Source organism: Apis mellifera, linkage group LG3, assembly GCF_003254395.2.
Source record: "Apis mellifera strain DH4 linkage group LG3, Amel_HAv3.1, whole genome shotgun sequence".
Classification (NCBI taxonomy): Eukaryota; Metazoa; Arthropoda; class Insecta; order Hymenoptera; family Apidae; genus Apis; species Apis mellifera.
In genome coordinates, this window is record NC_037640.1 from 2,831,906 (window position 1) to 2,839,131 (window position 7,226).

Below are 7,226 nucleotides of genomic sequence, written 5' to 3' on the forward strand. Positions count from 1 at the left end.
AAATTATGAATCCTAAATTATGAATAATTATGATTCAAGTTAAGAGCTCAAGTTGAAAATTTATGCTGTAGAGAATATGGATTTATATGTAATTCTTACACACAACTTGAATAGAGTCATCGAAAATCGTCTCGAATATAAATAATACAATAATCATCTTAATTTGGTTTTTAGAATTTAAATATATTTAAATATATAATAACATAAGAATTTGATATTTACAGAAAAATAGTACATACTAATTAGAAGTAATAAGGATTAAACTTCTTATTCTGTTTACCGTTAATGAATTATAACTAGAGGAGGAATTATATATATAAAAAATGTTTCAGAAGGGATAGTTGACAAGTTGACAGAAGATATTGATAAGAAAGATATAAATTGGCCTTCAATGTGTCCCTATTATTCAGTTTGTAAACGTATTCATCCACCTGTTGCTCCCTTCTTTTAGTCACGCTCATACACCGGTGTTATATAGTAGAGTTGATGAAATATCACTTTTTTGAACATTTGTTTTTTTTTAAAGAATATAGAAATGTTTAAAATTGTCAATTTTGTTCAATAAATTTTCTTTAAAAGAATCTATTGAATTATTCATGAGATCATCTTTATTCATCATCTATTAAAAGATTGTAATTATATATTCTAAATTATTAACATTTCAATCTTCTAATATTTTATTTTTATTATTTCTCTCCTCTTCAATTTATATATGTATCAAAGATTTATGATACATACTGAAATTATATAATATTTTACTTTTGATCTTTATTACTTTCGATTTTTTTTTCTTTTATATCATATCGTATAAGGATTTTTAAATTTATTACTAACGAAATACACTTTTCCAAATGTGTCATTAATAAATACACAATCATTGGCAGATATAATATCTGTTTCTTAGAGACTAGTCTTAGATCCAAGAAGTAAATGTGAACCACAAGAAAACAACTCTCGAGATCTTGTCGATGAATCGCCTAGCCTGGAGGAATAAAGAGAGAAGAGAGTAGGAGTAAAGCAGGGAATGGCAGAGAAAGGATCTCGAGGAGAGGAAAGAGAAGAGTGAGCCGCCCCCAGCAGAGCACGCAGCCTCCGTGGATCGCTCTGTCCCACATCCGACTATAGTTTACTCCATACAAGTTCCTTTCTCTAATTTCTAATCGTCTATAACATCATATACTCTTGATTTTAATTAATTAAATTTTCAATTTAATTTAAGACAAGAAAGAAATGATGAATTCTTAGAACAGATAAAACTATATTTTAATCTTTCTTAGATAAGAACGTTTAAATCAAAACTGATGATTGATAGAAGAATAAATCGAAAATATCGGATGTATATCAAATCGAGCAGCTGTGTGGAAAAAATAAGAGTGGACTCGAAACAAGCGATAACGCAGGAGAAGGTGCTGTCCCAAAAGCAGACAAAAGGCATACCCCCAACTCCTTGAGTCAATCATTTTATGGGCGTTTCAAGAGACTCGGGCATGTTTTCGTTATTTTTTTGAAGCAAAGTGGTCTGACGAGAGAGAGAGAATCGTAAGAAGGAGGAAGAGGAAGAGGGAAAAAGAGGAATAAGAAAGAAATAAAAAGAGAACGGAAGGGGAAAAAAGCGAAGAAGCAAGAAGCCGCCCCCAGCAGAGCACGCAGCCTCCGTTCTAGCTGGTTCTGTCCCACGCACTATTATGGTTTGCTCTGCCCAAGTTCCATTATACTCTTCTTTCAAATGTGTCTTCAACAGATATAATTAATTTAATAATTATCTTTATTTATTTTTCTTCCAGTTTCATCAAATACATGCAATGAAACTATTTGTTGGCAATACATATTTTTGGTATTTTGATTTCCAACTTGGATCATTTATATTTATAACTATTTTACTTATTGTTCTGGAATCACAAAATTTAAGAAGAATTTTGGCATTCTACTTCATTACACGAATATATAATTACATTGTAATTATTATATATATATATTTATATTGTATATTTATTATATTAAGATTATACGTTAGTTTTATTATAATTAATGTCAAATTCATAAGATTTTACCAATATATTACAGATGGATTATAAAACTGTGTATATTTTATAGATATGCAGAAAAAGATTTATTCTCAAAAATAATAATCTCTTGGAGGAATTTTATATATGGATATGATCGATCGAGATTGCTCACAGAAGTTAAATTTTAAGCGCGAAATGTGCAAGAAATCTCTAAAACTTTTCCAGCTAACGATGAAATCTTCAAACCCAGGAAAATCTGATGAACTGGCGACGATGACCATCGATTGGTTTGGTCATAGTCCCAAAGGACGGTAACGCGAGTCCTTTTTTGGCGTCCCGACTGACCTAATTGGGACCACCATGCTCGTGTCCGCTCATTCATCGATCGCGGCATGCTACCGCTCGTGTAATTAACCCGATTTACTGCGGTAGGTCTTTCGAAATTTTAGTAACGCCGATCAACGGTATCATCGAAATCGCCAAAGAGCTAATTCTTCGATAGATAACGAAAATATAATAGAAATATATATGAGTGAATGACTTATTAGCCTAAATTTGAACATCTGTAGGTTATAATGATCATACTGTAATTTTAACCTTAATTACTTGTACGAAACTTTCATATTCTTGCATCGTTATATCATGAAATTTAATATTCATCACATTTTTTTCGTTAATCCTTATTTAAAAAAAAGTTATTTTATTGTATTCGATTTTCAAAAAATTACAAATATACAAGTTCTATTATATTTTATATTATTGAATTTGTAATTATTTTCAAATAATTTTGTGGAATCGCTTTTATATTATTCTCACCATTATTATCATTAAAATACTTTCTTAAAATATTTCTTTTATTTTTAGAAATAGAAAAAAATCAGAGAAATAGATCCCAATAAAATTATTATTTATTAGATAAAAATTCTCTTGAAAAAAGAAAAAAGCGCTTTAAATGGTGAACAAGATACTGGTATGACTGTTACTTCGAAGGTGACCACAGTGACATTCAGCAATGAAATACGTAATAATTTCACCATGAATTTTCGAACTTTATTGCCTCGTATGAGCAATGAACAACTTCACGAGTACCCGCATACATTAACACCACTACGAACAAATATAAGTTTTTTTTTTTTTTTTTTTTCAAATAAAACCAAGGTGTGCGCAGAAGGCACGCCATCGTTCGATTCTTGACGCGATGCACAGTTTCGATGGGATCAAATAAAAAGTATCGTCGTAGACGTGATTCGAAGGTACTGGACAGTTGGTGGGTAATTTACAGGACATTTGGACGGACGTTGGGAAATAAATTTCGGTTTTGTCAGCGAGGATGCGGCGCGCCGTGAAACCAGCCCCGAGCTGGAATAAATCTCCGAGCCGCGATCGTCATTCCTTCGCGAATGACAAATGCGTGCCCGTATAAAAAGGGAGACGAAGCTCCGCGGAGACGAGGAGGTGAATCAGAATGGCTGGATCGATCTGAACCTCGTCCGATCGGGTTAAAATATACAAATAAACTCGATAACGGTACGGTGGTCGACGTCGAAATCTCGCATGGGGTCGATCGAAATGGAAATCGATTGGGCGTCTCTTCGAAAATAAAAGAAAACAAAAATGGAATATTAATATTAGATTAATTAGTTTTAAACTCAAATTCTTATGAGATTAGAATTAATAAAATTTATTTTTTTATAGGAGAATATAATAATTCAAGTATTTAAAGACTGTTTTCGACACCAATATTTAAGGAAATACTAATAAATCCAATATATTTGAAGAAATTAATTTGAAAGAAAAATCATTGCGTTAAGAAATCTAATGTTTTATCATCCCAGAAAAGAGTGGCAACTAAGTTTATGTGGATAAGAACGGCGGACAAGCACGATTTTCTGCGCAGCAAATTAAAGTCGATTTAAATTTAAACTCGGCCAGCAAATCTTTCAAGCTACCTTAAATCTCGCGCGGCGAATGCAACGCGAATGAAAGCACACACGAGCGCGTGTACAGGACCGAGCTGGATGTATACACATGTAGCAGTGTGCGTGCACAGTAGCGCTTACGCACACTTGGTCGAGCACACGCGTTACACGCACTACGAATAGTGAAATGCGTCGAAGCAGGGGGCAGGTCTGCCTACGTCTTCCCAGGGTATATTAGGATGATTTTCTATCTACGATGCAACTGTCTACATTACGTGGCGCACGACTTGTCTATTCAAACCTGAATAAAGTTATACATAGAACCTCGATAATAGTGGTACGTGTCTAGAAAATTGTAATGGTTTAATGGCTTTTGAGCTTTTATCGATGCGATGAAAAGATATCTAGATTTACAGTAAGATAAATGGCTCATTAATAGAAATTTAGCAATCAGTTAAAAATTATTTTTTAATTCTATTCTATAGAAAATTGATATTTTTTCTTGATGCTTCTGATGTAAAAATATCTATATATCTCTTGGAAATCATCTTCACCATTGAAAGAGAACTCTCTTTGGATTCAAAGGAGTTATGTCACATTGAAATAATGCATAAATTTCTTTAAATACTTGAGTTTCTAATCCCTCTTTGTTTTTCGCTAATCATTATAACTATTCATATTCATCATTCTCAGCAAAAATAAAATACATTAGACTAAAATTTCATATGTCCAGCAGCTACAATGTTCGTGACCGATTCTAAACTTATTACAAAATACTATAGATTACCTTTTAATCTCTTCATATAATTTCTCGATATTGAAAATAGTTCATTTCCATCGATAAAATTTGTTCAATCCTACAATTTCTTTGTCTATTTTTCTCGACAATCTTTTTCTTACTCTTTCAGCGAATCGGCGACAGATCAATCGATCTTTCAAATAATCTTTTTAGCGTATACAAAGCGTCGATCTGTTGTTCAATGACGGAATAAAATTCTCACCGATTCCGTTACGTATCGCGTGCGCGATCCACGCAGCGCGTCGTATTCGCTAACCGAGGGAACGAATGCACACACGGATGCGTTCAAACGCGAGAACCCAATGTGTCCCTTCCTTTCGATCGTGTGGGTTGTCCTGTGGGAGTCTCCTCGGAGCTTTCTTGTTCCTCCTTCCTCTCCTTCTCTCTCTTTTTCCCATCCACCGCCTCTTCCCGACAAGCAGACAGCCAGAGCGGATCTCCGTGTGCGTGAGCAACACCGAAGCTCCCGTACGAATATATTACTACCGCGTTCGAAAAAGAACGTAACCGCAATAACTCTTTCGCCACGAATCCGCAACCAACTCCTTTCTCTCTTCTCCTCTCTCTCTCTCTCTCTCTCCATTTCGTTTCCCGACAATGCTCACTTGTTTTTTCGTCCAATCGATTGGTCCGAATTAAAGGCGACGCGAGCGCCGGCTGCCCCCTCGAGGACGACAAGCGAACGTTCCGATGTTTAGAGAGAGAGTGGATCGACAGCGATCGATTCGTGATCACGCCGCGGCGGTAGGTCCGCGACAGCGAATCTGGTATTCATGTAAATAGATTCGGCGAACTTGATCGATCCCTTCCAATGTTCCCTTCCTGTCTGCATCGCTGTCGGCGACTTCGTCGTATCGCGGTAGACGTTGATCGAGTCGTAATCAATGCCTCGTTTCCGCAATCGCTGCATTTTAATCACGCGTTTCTATTAATTGCACGTAATTACCACGTTCTTGCCACGACGCATCCAGGTCACGAAAAATGGCTTGCCTGATAAATGATTCATTCGGGAGGTGAAGAGGGAAAGAGACAAAGAGGAAGAGGAACGAAGAAAAAGGGACGATCGAGGTATTCCTGTCGCAGCTGCATCGCGCATCGACAAACCGAGACACGATCGCGATCGGTACACGCGACACACGTAGAAAACGCCTCGGTTCCTTCGTTGGGATCTAAAGCGGTCGAAAGAGGGAAAGAGAGCCATAAGCGAGAAGCACAAGCGGAGGGAGAAGAATACGAGGGAGAAGAAGGAGAAAGACGAAGACGAGAAAGAGAGGGATCGAGGTAGAAGAGACACGTAGTGGCTGGGTAGAGAGGGGATAAGGGTTGAGGGTGTGAGGTAGTGGGGGCTGTTTGGTCCGGGTTAAGTTAGGTTAGGGGTCTCCCCACTCCAGATACCACGGCGACCGCCTCCCAGGGGCCCTGGGGGCCCACAAACGCCGCACCATCGTCGGCCCTGACGGGAGAGACAAGGATGAAACTGGCAGGAAAAAGTGAGATCGAGATCGGGGGAGAGAGAGAGAGAAAGAGAGAGGGCTACGAGCCACAAGAACCCACGTAGAGAGAGAGATCGACATTGGAGGAAGACAGAGACGGAGGGAAAAAACGGGAAAAACGAACCGAAAACCCACACCCGAGGCAGGGACTCGTGAGGAACCTCTTGGTGCTCTCAGTTCGAACCGAGCATCCTTGGAAACTGGCGGTTCGATTCAGACTTGGACTTTTCGTGACTCACTCGTTGCGTTCCTCTTCTTCTTCTCCTCTTTCCTCTTCTTTTCCTCCTTTTCTTCCTTTTTTTTTCTTCCCTCCTCCATCTCTTCTTTCACATTCTTCCTTCCTCTTTCCGCCAGTTGTCATTATCGTTGTCCTTTTTATCCCACCGATCGTCGCTGCGTATTTCATCGCCGCCTCGGTCGCTTCGTACGCGCACGTGTCTTCGACGAGAGCGTGAAATTGCCGTTACCAGAGAATCGTGAAAAAGTTGACGAGCACGCGAACCAGCATAACCTCGTCTGGACGTCGCCGATTAGAACTTTAGAACGTGTATCCGGACGAGCACGTGGTGCCTCGAACGTCTACCTTGGTGTTTGCTGTCTGCTACCTGGCCGGATATACCAACGTGCCATACAGTCGATTGTTTATTACACAAAAGATTCTATCTGAGGATTTTTCTCGCCATTTTGGTCATTCAGAGATTTCTATGTGTCAAGGGAATACCATCAGACCGGTACGAGTTATTATTGGTGAGTTTTTCGATTATCTTGCTATTCTCAGTGATCTCTCGAGCTGATGAAACTTTGTCCATTACTTCGATTCATATATATTTATTATATTTATATAAATATTTTTACGATTATTTGATACAAAAATGCGGAGATTTCAAGTCTACTATATTTGACAATTAAATTATCGTTTAAATTTATTGATAGGTTATTCAGTCATTTCGCAAAAAGCATGTATTTTCATTTGTGGAAATTTTTGTGAAATAATTTATCGATTAATATA

The 7,226-nt window shown here is 37.6% G+C and overlaps 1 long non-coding RNA gene across 1 annotated transcript; it reads left to right on the forward strand.

The window, feature by feature from the left end:
• Nucleotides 1-4: 4 nt before the first annotated feature.
• Nucleotides 5-2,434, forward strand: LOC107964187. Its single transcript, XR_003304413.1, has 3 exons — nt 5-1,688; nt 1,785-1,955; nt 2,095-2,434. It is a non-coding gene; the product is annotated as an uncharacterized LOC107964187 (long non-coding RNA).
• The last annotated feature ends 4,792 nt before the right edge of the window (nt 2,435-7,226 follow it).